This window comes from Ornithorhynchus anatinus, chromosome 4 (assembly GCF_004115215.2).
Source record: "Ornithorhynchus anatinus isolate Pmale09 chromosome 4, mOrnAna1.pri.v4, whole genome shotgun sequence".
NCBI lineage: Eukaryota > Metazoa > Chordata > Mammalia > Monotremata > Ornithorhynchidae > Ornithorhynchus > Ornithorhynchus anatinus.
Genome location: NC_041731.1, coordinates 80780780 through 80793784, shown reverse-complemented (window position 1 = coordinate 80793784; position 13005 = coordinate 80780780). Strand labels below are relative to the sequence as shown.

Below are 13005 nucleotides of genomic sequence, written 5' to 3'. Positions count from 1 at the left end.
AACTACTTCATGGCATGTGATTGCTAATAAAAAGGGAAATGTACAGTAATAAGTGATCCTGAGAGAGGACAATTACTGCACAGTATCTGAATGCTGTTATGCAACTGCTCAATCCTATATCAGTCATTCTAGTAATTTCCACGAGGAGATTCTGTGTGCAGATCTCTTCTTTTTGGTATTGGTTAAATGTTTACTATGTGCCAAGCACTGTTCTAAGCACTGGGGTAGAGAAGCGGCGTGGCTCAGTAGAAAGAGCACGGGCTTTGGAGTCGGAGGTCATGAGTTTGAATCCCAGCTCTGCCACTTGTCAGCTATGTGACTGTGGGCAAGTCACTTAACTTCTCTGTGCCTCAGTTCCCTCATCTGTAAAATGGGGATTAAGACTGTGAGCCCCACGTGGGACAACCTGATTCCTCTGTGTCTACCCCAGCGCTTAGAACAGTGCTCTGCACATAGTAAGCGCTTAACAAATACCAACATTATTATATAAGATAATCAGGTTGGACACAGTCCCTGCCCCTCATAAGTCTTGAAATCTCAATTCACATTATACAGATGAGGAAACTGAGGCACAGAGAGGTTAAGTGATATGCCCAAGGTCATATAGCAGAAGAGTGGCAAAGCTTAGATTGAAAGTTGAAAGTTAGGCTCTCTGACAGCCATGCATGCTCTTTCTACTAGGACATGTTGTTTCCCTGGATCTCTTGTTAAGATCTATTCATAACTCAGTATATAGGTCTCTAAGGCTCTACAGGTCTATGAGGTTATCGTTATGAGCAGGGAACATGTCTCTTAACTCTGTTGAATTACTAGAAGCAGCGTGGCTCAGTGGAAAGAGCATGGGCTTGGGAGTCAGAGGTCATGGGTTCAAATCCCAACACCACCACTTGTCAGCTGTGTAACTTTGGGCAAGTCACTTAACTTCTCTGTACCTCAGTTACCTCATCTGTAAAATGGGGATTTAATACTGTAAGCCCCACGTGGGACAACCTGATCACCTTGTATCCTCTCCAGAACTTAGAACAGTGCTTTGCACATAGTAAGCGCTTAACAAATGCTATTATTATTATTGATACAATGTTCTGCACATAGCTCTCAATAAATAGCATTGATTGATTTTGATGTCCAACCTATTGCATCGTTGGGAGCCCTGGTCCTACTTAAAAGGTACATGCAGATCCTGGAACAGCTTCATCACTGTCATCTAAGAACCATACTCACCAACACATGGATCTGATGTCCTCTCAGATCATTTTCTCCCATTCTCTCTCTTCTCCTTTCCTCACCCTTCCTTCACCCTTTCCCGAGTGAAATTCTAATTCGATTTGCTGACATTTTATTTTCTTTCTCCTCCTCCCACAACTTATGTATCCTCACTTGTCTTCTCTCCACTTCTTTCTATTTTGACTTATTTTTAAACCACCAGTCCCATGGCGATTGCTTTTTGGGTGAATTTGCAGAACTTTCTCTGTTACTTGGATACGTTTATTTCCCATTATACATTTTTATCAGCTACATCGCATCTTCCTATTGAAACACCATGGTCACGTATAGATTTATGAAGTGCCTGTTTTAATAATATCAACCCTCTGTTTTTTCCATGAATATATTTCTTCTGGCTATTCTCTTTATCCTTCTTTTGTTGCTGCATATCTGGATTCTGAACACAAACAATGTGATTTTCTAAATTTACAGCAAGTTAATAAAACCTCAGATCATTTCTAACTTCAATACTGTGGTTAGGGCACTTGTCATAACAATAAACAACATGCTAGAACTGTTTCAGTCAATTTGGGTCAATGCATCATTAAAACATGCTAAAAGTATATCACAATTACAGCCTGAAAACATTCTGCTTTCTGTTAGCAGCGAGTTGAACTCTCGATTCAAAACTCAAGACATCCATGAGCTGATTGGGTAGAAATATAATGGGTAACAGCTGAATAAACGGATTTTTCCTACTTTAGCTAGTTCACTGTTTATCTCTCCCTCATGCCAAATAACTACGGCATTAATCTTCATTTTGATCATACTGAACAGTCAATTCTAAAACAGGCAGCTTGGGGGATGGAACTATTTTTTCAAACCATCTCCCCCACTCCTCCAAAGGGAAAGATAAAAGCTCAGAGACCGGTCCCAAACATATTCACAGCTGGACAGATGTTCTGAGTAACAGGACTGTAGGAGACTATATAAAATGGTCCCAGAGGCAAAGGAAGAATGATCAGAACAGGTTTTTGAAACAGGATTAGCATTGGAGAAGGGCAGCAGAAAGGGATCTGAAGAGTAGTTTGACCTAGCAGAAAGAGAACAGTCCTGGTAATCAGGATGCCTGGGTCCTAATCTCAGCTCTGCCACTTGCATATCTTTGGAAAGTCACTTAACTTCTCTCTTCTCTGGTTTATTCATCTTCAGAATGGGAATTAAATACCTATTTTGCCTCCCACCTAGATTGTGACCCCGACAATCAGTAACTCAATCATATTTATGGAGCACTTACTGTGTGCAAAGCACTGAACTGTTTGGGAGAATACAAGAAAACAGAATTGGTAGACCCATTCCCTGCCCACAGTGAGTTTACAGTCTAGAGGGATGGTCCCAATATGGGACAGGGACTAATCTTGGTTGGATTAGATTTTATTTATCCCAGTACTTAGCACAGTTCTTGGCACAGGTAATTACTTAACAAATCATAATTATTATTATTTTTGTTGATATTATTTTTACTATTCTTAAGCAGCGTGATGTGTTTCTTGTGGAAATAAAGGAATCACAGCCTGCACTTAAATCCATTTCTTCCTTTCCTTTCTTTAAACTGCTCTTATCTTTCCGGGGAAGCTAGGAGTAGGGACGGAACACAGTGGGACCTTCTGGGAAGCCACACCCAGGATTTACCAAGGTGTCATCTTCAAAAACCACTTGATTCCATCTGAAATGCTCTATCCCTTTCTTGCTGTCATTGCACTTCAACAGCTCAAATCATTCTACTAGCTTGAGGCTTTAGATCTCCTGGGGCCATTCAAAGTGTTATAAGGACTAGGTCCGTTAGGGTAGACGGTGGGACATTCATAGATAGCCTTTGTTTAATTAAAGGACCCAGAAAAGTGGGACTGTTAGCAAATGTCAAATGAATCTGATTTCTCCATAGAAAACAATAAAAATTGTAGGGAGAGATGATGCTCTGTTGGAATTCCCTGGTACTTTCCAGCCTATTTACCTCTGAGGTCCCCAAGACAAGTCCTAGTTTCCAAATCTCCAAGGTTTTCCCATTATGCCAGGGATGAGGTAAGTCCTAAGTGTTCTTGAGCTAAGCCCCTCTTCGGTCACTGCCCCCAACACTCCTCTGAAGATATCATAGCACCCCTTCTCTCCTCTGCTGACCTTTATGAGTCAAGGACTCCCTGGGTTCAAACTCCCTGGGTTCTAAACCCAGCTCTGTCACTTGTCCGTGTGACTTTGAGAAAGTCACTTGACTTCTCTGTGCCTCAGTCAACTCATCTGCAAAATGGCAATTAAGACTGTAAGTTCCATGAGGTACATGCACTGTGTTCAATCTGATTATCTTGTATCTATCTCACACCCATCACCCGAGGACAGGTTCATTTGGGAAATGGAGAGGGGAGAAAGAGAGAGAGAGACTAGGGACAGAAAACCTGAGTTGACATAAACCTTACCTATATGCTGCTTACACTCTAATAGGGGAGCTTGTCTTGTCTTATACTATCGAGTTGTCTCCGACCCATAGCGACTCTGTGGACATATCTCTCCCAGAACGCCCCACTTCCATCTGCAATTATTCTGGTAGTGTATCCATAGAATTTTCTTGATAAAAATGCAGAAGTGTTTTACCAGTGCCTCCTTCCACGCTGTAAACCTGAGTCTCCACCCTCGACTCTCTCCATGCCGCTGCTGCCCAGCACAGGTGAGTTTTGACTTGAAGCAGATTACCCTCCACTCACTTGCCACTGCCTAAGCTTTGAATGGAATGGATATGCCTCTGCTTGACTCTCCTTCTCTTAGCCAAGACTGGTAGTAATAATAATGACAATGGTGATATTTGTTAAGCACATACATGCCAAGCACTGTTCTAATCACTGATAGATACAAGGGTATCAGGCTGTCCCATGAAGGGCTCATAGTTTAATCCCCATTTTACATATGAGATAACTAAGGCACAGAGAAGTTAAGGCACACAGCTGACAAGTGGCAGAGCCGGGATTAGAACCCATGACCTCTGACTCCAAGCCCAAGCTCTTTCCACTAAGCCACATACTGGAAACTCTCCAGTTGTGATCCTGAGAGAGAATGAGGGAGACAAATGTAAAAATGTTTACAGCATAGTCAAAATAAATAATTGAATGTATATTTGACTAGACCTAGAGACCACAGTGTTGAGGATCAAAAGTAATAGGGTTTCTTGATGGGGTTATGTGGCTTGAGGAGCTGTGAAATTAAAAACTGGCAAAGTTTTTTTTTTTGAGGAGGTGAGATTTTAAGAAGGTTAGGAACGTAGAAAGAGGAATGGTCTATCAAATCTGGGAAGGGAGGGAATGCAAAGCTGGTGAAAAGTGTGAGCAGGGATTGGAAATAGAAAAGTCTAGAGCTAGGAACAAAAATGTGAAAAGAAATGTTTAATCCTAGCAATCCCTTAGAAATCAATAAAGAGAAACGTCCATACATTGCAGATATTGGGGATTGCGATTTGATTTCTAATTTCAACAGAGCTCTTTGTGATGTTACTTCAGAAATAATGAGAATGTATTTGTTTTCTAGGACCTTAACTATCAGCTTTTTTTTGTTTGTTTGGAAATCATTTTTTGGTACAGTTGTTCTGAGGACAGTGTAAGCTTGAAGCATATGAGTTGATGGTCTGACCCAAATTCTGCTCCGTGCATGACTCTACTGTCTCAGAAAACAATCTATAAGATGTAAATATTTAGTTTGTGGCTACTTGAACGTGAGCTGGTACTCAAAAACTGAACTGTGTAAGGTCAAGTTCATCACATAAGACCCTGAAAAATAACTTTTGCTAAAAGACACAAAAGTGTACAATTTAAAGATGACACCAGGATAAATGAGGACACAGAGTTTTTTTTGTTTGGCCTAATTTGCTTGTTTTCATTTTCAGATCTGTAAACAAAGACTATCCTGAGGAATAAATTCCAACTGGCATTTTACTGAATCACCCTTACACGAGAAAGTTCGGGACAACAGGAAAGCACTGTGGCAGTCCGTGGTGTATCCTTTTGGATCAATTCAAGCAAAGCAAAAATCAATGGATTGCTAAATACATTAGGTAATTTACTGGAAAAAGGTCACAAAGGCCCCTCAGGAAAAATAAATAAATCGAATTCCTGTCTAAACTGACACAAAGTTAGATTTTTCCCATCTCAATCCCCAGTCACTTTAACCTATTTTATTTTCACGAGAAGCAGAGTGACCTAGTGGAAAGAGCATGGGGCTGGGAGTCACAGGTCCTGGGTTCTAATCCCAGATCCACCACTTGTCTGCTTGCGACCTTGGGAAAATCACTGAACTTCTCTTCTTCATCTCTGTTACTTCACCTAAAAAGTAGGGATTAAGACTGTGAACCCTATGTGGGACAGGGATTGGGTCCTACGTGATCATCCTGTATCTACCCTGACTCTTGGTGCAGTGCCTGACACATGATCAGACTTAACAAAAGCCAAGAAAACCCAAAAAACAAACAACAATAAAAATTAATCAAAAGAAAATCCCTTCTCAGAAAAGAAATCATGAGGCTGAGGGAGGAGACCACATCTTAAATGAATCCTTATACAGTCTGAAGGAGAAAACATTGGGTTCTTTTTTTAAAAAAAAAAAAATCAAACCATCACAATCTTCCCACACAGTAATAATTAGTGTACTTATGAGGGTCTTAATATGTGCTAAGCATTGCATTAAGCATTAGGGTAGATAGAAATGTTCAGATTCAAAACGGTCCTTGCCCAATTTGGGGTTCACATTGTCTTCCCAATCTTCAGTAGCTCCCTATGATAGAAGAGATGAGGAAGCCTTTGTGGACTGTTCAGTATTGCTTCAGTTCACTCAGACCACGATGACATGGTTTCCCCCAAAACAGAGTCTGCTTTGCTCCTCCCATGAAAGTTTTGGGGACAGAACTTGGGATGGGGTTTTCTGAAACCGGATATCAGGGTAGTGGGCCCTCTTCCCTTTCATTTGCCCTACAACTGGGGATTACTGTTTTGGCACAAGATGAACATCGATGACAGACAACATTAGAAATTTTCTCTCATGCTGCCCACTGACCACCCACTGATGATATGTGACACGCTAAGGAATTATTCAGAGTGGGTTTTATTTTGTTGGGTGGTGCCAGATGATCACCCAATTTATCTCATAGAGGATTGAGTAATGACATTTTTAAGGAGGAAACTGCCTGCCTTCAAATGAAACTAAGCCATTAGGATGTTGTGGATAGATGGGATACTTTTAAGACTTCTCTGTACTTTTAGAATGAGTGGGAATAGATGATGAGAAGGATGTCAAGATAGGTCATCAGTCTTCCAGTAAATGAAAGAGTTACCCTGTCCCACCTTGATTAAGGTATCAGTCTCACTAATTCATTCAATAGTGTTTATTGAGCACTTACTATGTGCAGAGCACTTGGGATGTACAATTCAGCAACAGCTAGAGACAATCCCTGCCCAGTGACGGGCTCACAGTCTAAATGGGGGAGACAGCAAACCAGACAGAACAAAAAACAAGACGTCATCTAACTAAATAGAATCAAGGAGTTCTACATCTCATTAACAAAATAAATAGGGTAATAATCCTTCCTGACCTCCCTGCCTCCTGCCTCTCCCCACTCTAGTCCATAATTCACTCTGCCGCTCAGATTATTTTCTCCAAAAACATTCTGTCCATGTTTCTCCATTCTTCCAGTGTTGCCCATCCATCTCCAACTGATACAGAAACTCATTACTATAGTACCTCACCTCCTACCTCACTTCACTACTCTCCTACTACAACCCAGCCTGCACACTTAGCTCCTCTAATGCCAACCAACTCTCTCTACTTCAATCTCATCTATCTCTCCACTGACCTCTTGCCCACATCCTGCCTCTGGCCTGGAACAATCTTCCCCTTCATATCCGGCATATGATCACTCTCTCCACATTCAAAGCCTTATTAAAAGCATATCTCCTCCAAGAGGATTGTCCCGATTATGCCCTCATTTCTTCTACTCCCTGTCTCTTCTGCATCACCCCAGCATGTGAATTTACAGCCTTATTCACTCCACCCTCATCTCCAAAGCACTTATATACATGCCCATAATTTATTTTTCTAAATGTCTGTATGCCCCTCTATACCCTAATCTCATTGTAAGCAGAGAACATGTCTTCCTATGATATTATTCTTTATATTATATTATTATAATCTATATATTATTCTTCCCCAAGCACTTAGTACAGTCCTCTGTACACAGTAAGTGCTCAATAAATACATTTGATTGATTGAAAGACTGCTCGGCATTCCATTGGAACTATTTCTGTACCACTATTATCGTCATTGTATTCACTGAGTGTTACATTGTGGTGATAACTGTACTAAGTTATGGGGTCAATATAAAATAAAAGCAATTCAAACACGATTCTGTCTCAAAAGAAACACAGTTTAAGGCAGAGAGAACAGATGCATAGGAAATAGGAATAAATCAACTACCAAAACAAATTGCTAATAAGAGCACATAGAAAAATCCACCATAAAACAGGGCATAGATGGGTTAGTTCTCAGTCTCCTCACTGCTTCAGGCCACAGTCATTGATCATTATCAATCAATTAAAAAAATGAGCTTATTGTACTTTTTTAAGCACTTGGAAGTGTAAAATAGATTTGGAAGACCAGAATCATGTCCTTGGAGGAGCGGACAAAGCAGACTCTGGCCATAGCCTACCCACCCTTCTAAGAGATGATAATAGTAATACATTTTTAAGCACTGACAATCTAAGTGCTGGGATAGATTGGTTCGACACAGTCTCTGTCCCACATGGGACTCATAGTCTAAGTAGGCAGGAGTAACATTTTCTGGATGAGGAAATTGAGGCACAGAGAAGTAAAGTGAGCTGCCCTAGGTCACACAGCAAACAAGCAATAGAACTGGGATTAAAACCCAGGTTCTCTGACTCCCAGACTCTTGCTCTTCCTACTAGGATATGCTACACAATTGCTAGAGGCTTCACTTCCACAGTTGGACAGAAAGAGGGGGGAGGCTGCTCTTTGGACCCCAGAGCTTGTTGTCGTTAGGAGAATCAGTCCGTTTAGGACACAGGTACCTTAATGATTATTAGGCAAAACTGGGATTAATCTTAACTAACCAGATACTCCACTATACTGTAAGATTCTGCCGGCTCTGTTGTGGTGTACTGTCCCCAGTACTACTGGACTGATGAACTGACAAAAGGAAAATAGCCAAACTTGAATCCCTGACATCAAGCATGCTCTGTTACCCCAGAAGACCTAAGGCTGATTCTTCTATTTTTATTGCAGAACAGTTCCTGTCATATGACAACTAACCCATAGCATTGTCAGGTAATGGGAAGCACTGCCGTTCTTTCTCCCAGACAGAACAGATGAGTCACACTAACAGCGCACATAAAGTAATGTGCCCACAGATCCACACTGAAGTCATAAGCCTCAGGAGCTGGAATTTCTCTTCCCACACATACTTGGAAAGTAGGCGATCCGAATAGCAGGTTTTAACGTGAGTTCGTGTTTTGGAGCTCAATGTAACCTGGCCAGAGAGAACTGAATCATTGTTACACTTTATTGAAGGCCCATCTCCTCCATGAGGGATTCTTCTCCTTTCCTCTTCTCCTACTCCCTTCTGTGTCACCCTTGCACTTGAATTTGTACCTTTTCTTCACCCTTGCCTCAGCCCCACAGCACTTATGTACATATCCATAGTTTATTTATCATTACTATGATAATGTGCCTGACACCGTCCTAAGCACTGGGGTAGATACAAGTTAATCAGGATGGACACAGTCCCTGTCCTATATGGAGCTCAAAGGCTAAGTAGGAGGGAGTAGGATTTAATCCCATTTTATAGAGAACTGAGATTCAGACAAGTTAAATGATTTGCCCAAGGTCACACAGAGGACATGTGGCAAGCTTAGGATTAGAACCAAGTTTCTCCAATTCCCACACTCATGCTCTGTCCACTAGGCCACACTAGTCATATTAATGTCTGCCTCCTCTTCTAGACTGTAAAGTCGTTGTCAGCAGGTAATATTACCTGAAATTACCATTCTGTTCTCTAAATGTTACCAACTCTGTTAAACTTTACTCTCCCAAGTGCTTAGTACAGTACAAAACAAGAGCTTTGACTGCCCTGGGATTTAAAGTTCAAATAGAACAAGTTCTCCATCCAGCAATGAAGCCAATTTGCCTTTTCCCAGATGGTTTCTACAAGAAAAGAAAAAGGAAAGAGAGAAAGAAAGAAGGAGAAAAAGGGAGAAAGAATGAGAGAAAGAACAAGGAAAAGAGAGAAAGGGAGAAAGAATGAGAGAAGAGAGAAACAGTTATCCTCTGATTCCTTTGGGGTTGGCTGGCATTTGATTTTCGTTAATGATTCCCAGATGTACTGACTCCTCATCCTTGGATAGAGCACGGGTCTGGGAGTTTAGAAGGTCTTGGGTTCTAATCCCACTCCTCTTACCTGCTGTGTGAATTTGGGAAAGTCACTTCATTTCTCTGTGCCTCAGTTTCCTCATCTGTAAAATGGGGATTGAGACTGTGAGCCCCACTTGGGACAGGGACTGCATCCAACCTTATTTGCTTGTATCCATCTCAGTGGTTAATATACTGCCTGTCACACAGTAAGCACTTAATAAATACCAGAATTATTATACCATCTCCAGGCACCACCTTTGCTAGTCTATGCCAGTGAAAAAAAAAAAGGGGGAGCAAAGGTCCCAGAATGTTGGGTCCTTGGGAGAAGACTGAATGGGACACCTTTAGAATCAGAGCAAGTAGCAGGGAACATTAGATTAATTTCCCTCTCTTAAAACAGTCTGAATTCTCCACAGAACCAAGTTCCTGGTTTCAGACAGGTCTGAAATAGAGGATCTTATTTAATTCTAGTGCATTGATTTTCTCTAGTGATAATAAAATAATTGTGGTATCTGTTACTGGCTTAATATGCCAAGTATGATACTAAGCACTGGGGTGGATATGAGATAATCAGGTCAGACAGAGTCCCTGGCCCATATGGGGCCTAAAGTCTAAGTAGAAAAGAGAATAAGTATTGAATCCCTATTTTACAGATGAGGAATTGGAAATACTGAGAAGGTAAGTGATTTCTTAAAAGTCATACACGAGGCAAGTGACAGAGTCAGGAAAAATCCAAGTGTTTTGATTCCCAGGCCCATTCTCTTTCCACTAGACCACACTGCTTCTCACTGATGGTAAAACTCTTGAAGGTAAGTATCATGTGGCAAGAATATGGGTTTGGGAATCCAAAGACATGGGTTCTAATCCTGTCTCAGTTGTTGTGCTGCATGACCTTGGACAAGTCATTTAACTTCTCTGTGCCTCAGTTACCACGTTTGTAAAATGGGGATTAAGACTGTAAACCCAATGTGGTAGAGGGAGAGGGACCATGTTCAACCTGATTACCCCGTTTCTACTCCAGTGCTTAGAACAGTGCTTGGCACATAGTCAGCACTTAACAAAAACCATTATTATTGTTACTATACATTCTCTATATTCTTCCAAGGCCTTTGCTTATAGTGCACAATTGATAAATCTTTTTGACTGAGCATTAATCATCTGCATTGAACTGTGACACATATATAAATATAATCAAAGTCTGTGGGCCCCAGGTGGGAGAGGAATTTTGTTTGACCTGAATGTCTTGCATCTACCCAGCTCTTGGTACAGTACTTGGCAAATAGTAAGCACTTTAATACAATAGTGTTATCATTATTATTACTAATTTTTGGTAAGAGTTGAATTTGAAATCATCAAGGGATTAAGATTTGAGAAGATGGGTAAATTAGGAAAGGCTGGAAAGAAAAAGAGAGGAGAGGAAAAAAGAAAGAGCCAAGAAAACAAAGGCAATCATCTGTTCTAAATCTTTATCCTCTTTCTTCTCCTTCTCCTCTTTCTCTTCCAACTCTTCTTCCTCTTCCTCTTTCTCCCTCCTCGTCCCTCAAGAAGTCTGTCTCATGTCCCGAGCCCCAAAATCTTGTGAGAAATAGCCAATTTCCTCCTTAGACTATGAGCCCTGTGTGGGACAGACACTTTGTCTGACCATATTAACTTGTATCTACCAGGACACGTAGAACAGTGTTTGACACAAAGAAAGCACTCAACAAATTCCATAAAAATAAATAAATGAATGAATAAAAACCTCCTACCCAATCTGCATGTCTTCAAGACCAGTAAGCGCTTGACAAATTCCATAAAAATAAATAACTGAATGAATAAAAACCTCCTACCCAATCTGCATGTCTTCAGGATCAGTCTCCACCCAGGTGTTTTCTGTTAGGATCAGGGAATGAGGTGCTCTTTATCCAATGGGAAAGCAAGAAGGATCCTTCACTCTCCTCCTTTCTACCTAACTTATCCACTCCTGTCACCTGTGGGAGGGCTACTAATGGAGAAAGGAGCTCTCATGCTTGGGGTTAAAAAGGATTTCCTGAGACCTTCAGGAAAGGGAACTACCTCTATTTTCCATAAAGACACGTTTCCTGGAGGTTGAGTGTTGAAAAATCAGTGAGAAAGCTAAATAGTATCCTAGTTCACCATCAATCCTGTCATGTTTCTGGCTTGTGTTCCACATAATTACTGCTTTTTTATACTTGATTGAATGCAAAATATATGAACACTAAAAACATTGGTTGGATTGAAGTTGTGATTGTTTAAATGACAATGAAATAGATTCTTTAATGCACACGTTACTTCTTTGGGAGTAAGTGAAATACTTTCAGATGCAAATGAAAACACTTTGTGCTACTTCCCCAGCTTCCCAATTTGCTTCCCCAGGGAATTAATGATTGCTGATTCTTTGGACTGTTGGTTATAATAATAATTAATAATAATGATGGCATTTGTTAAATGCTTACTATGTTCCAGACACTGTTCTAAGCGCTGGGGTAGATACAAGGTAATCAGGTGGGGCTTACAATCTTAATCCCCATTTTACAGATGAGGGAACTGAGACACAGAGATGTTAAATGGCTTGCCCAAGGTCACACAGCAGAAAAGTGGCGGAGCCGGGATTAGAACCCGGCTTTAGATTGGAAGCTCCTTGTGGGCAGAGGATATGACTATCAACTCTATTGTATTGTACTCCCAAGAGCTTAATATAGTGGAGAAGCAGCGTGGCTCAGTGGAAAGAGCACGGGCTTTGGAGTCAGGGCTCATGAGTTCAAATCCCAGCTCTGCCACTTGTCAGCTGTGTGACTGTGGGCAAGTCACTTAACTTCTCTGTGCCTCAGTTCCCTCATCTGTAAAATGGGGATTAAGACTGTAAGACTGTGAGCCCCACGTGGGACAACCTGATTCCCCTTTGTCTACCCCAGCGCTTAGAACAGTGCTCGGCACATAGTAAGCGCTTAACAAATACCAACATTATTATTAGTGCTCTGCACACAATAATCTTAATAATAATATTGGTATTTGTTAAGCACTCACTATTTGCCAAGCACTGTTCTAAGTGCTGGAGTAGTTACAAGGTAATCTGGTTGTCCCCATGTCACAGTCTTAATCCTCATTTTACAGATAAGGTAACTGAGGCACAGAGAAATTAAGTTGCTTTCCCAAAGTCATACTGCTGACAAGTGGTGGAGCCAGAATTAGAACCCACGACCTCTGACTCTCAACCCCGTGCTCTTCCCACTGAGTCACGCTGCCTCTCATTAAATGCTCAAAAGCTAAGACTGATTGCTTGCTTAATGCAAAGATGGTAAGCGAACACCAGAAGAAAATGGTTGATTCATGTCCTTGAAGCAAGAA

The 13005-nt window shown here is 41.1% G+C and overlaps 1 long non-coding RNA gene across 1 annotated transcript in view; it reads right to left on the bottom strand.

The window, feature by feature from the left end:
* The window catches only part of LOC103169008, a 70694-nt gene extending 59140 nt beyond the window's left edge, over positions 1 to 11554 (bottom strand). Inside the window, exon 1 of the long non-coding RNA XR_485592.3 lies at positions 11487 to 11554. This is a non-coding gene — a long non-coding RNA (uncharacterized LOC103169008). The remainder of the gene's footprint in view (positions 1 to 11486) is intronic.
* Between the last annotated feature and the right edge of the window lie 1451 nt (positions 11555 to 13005).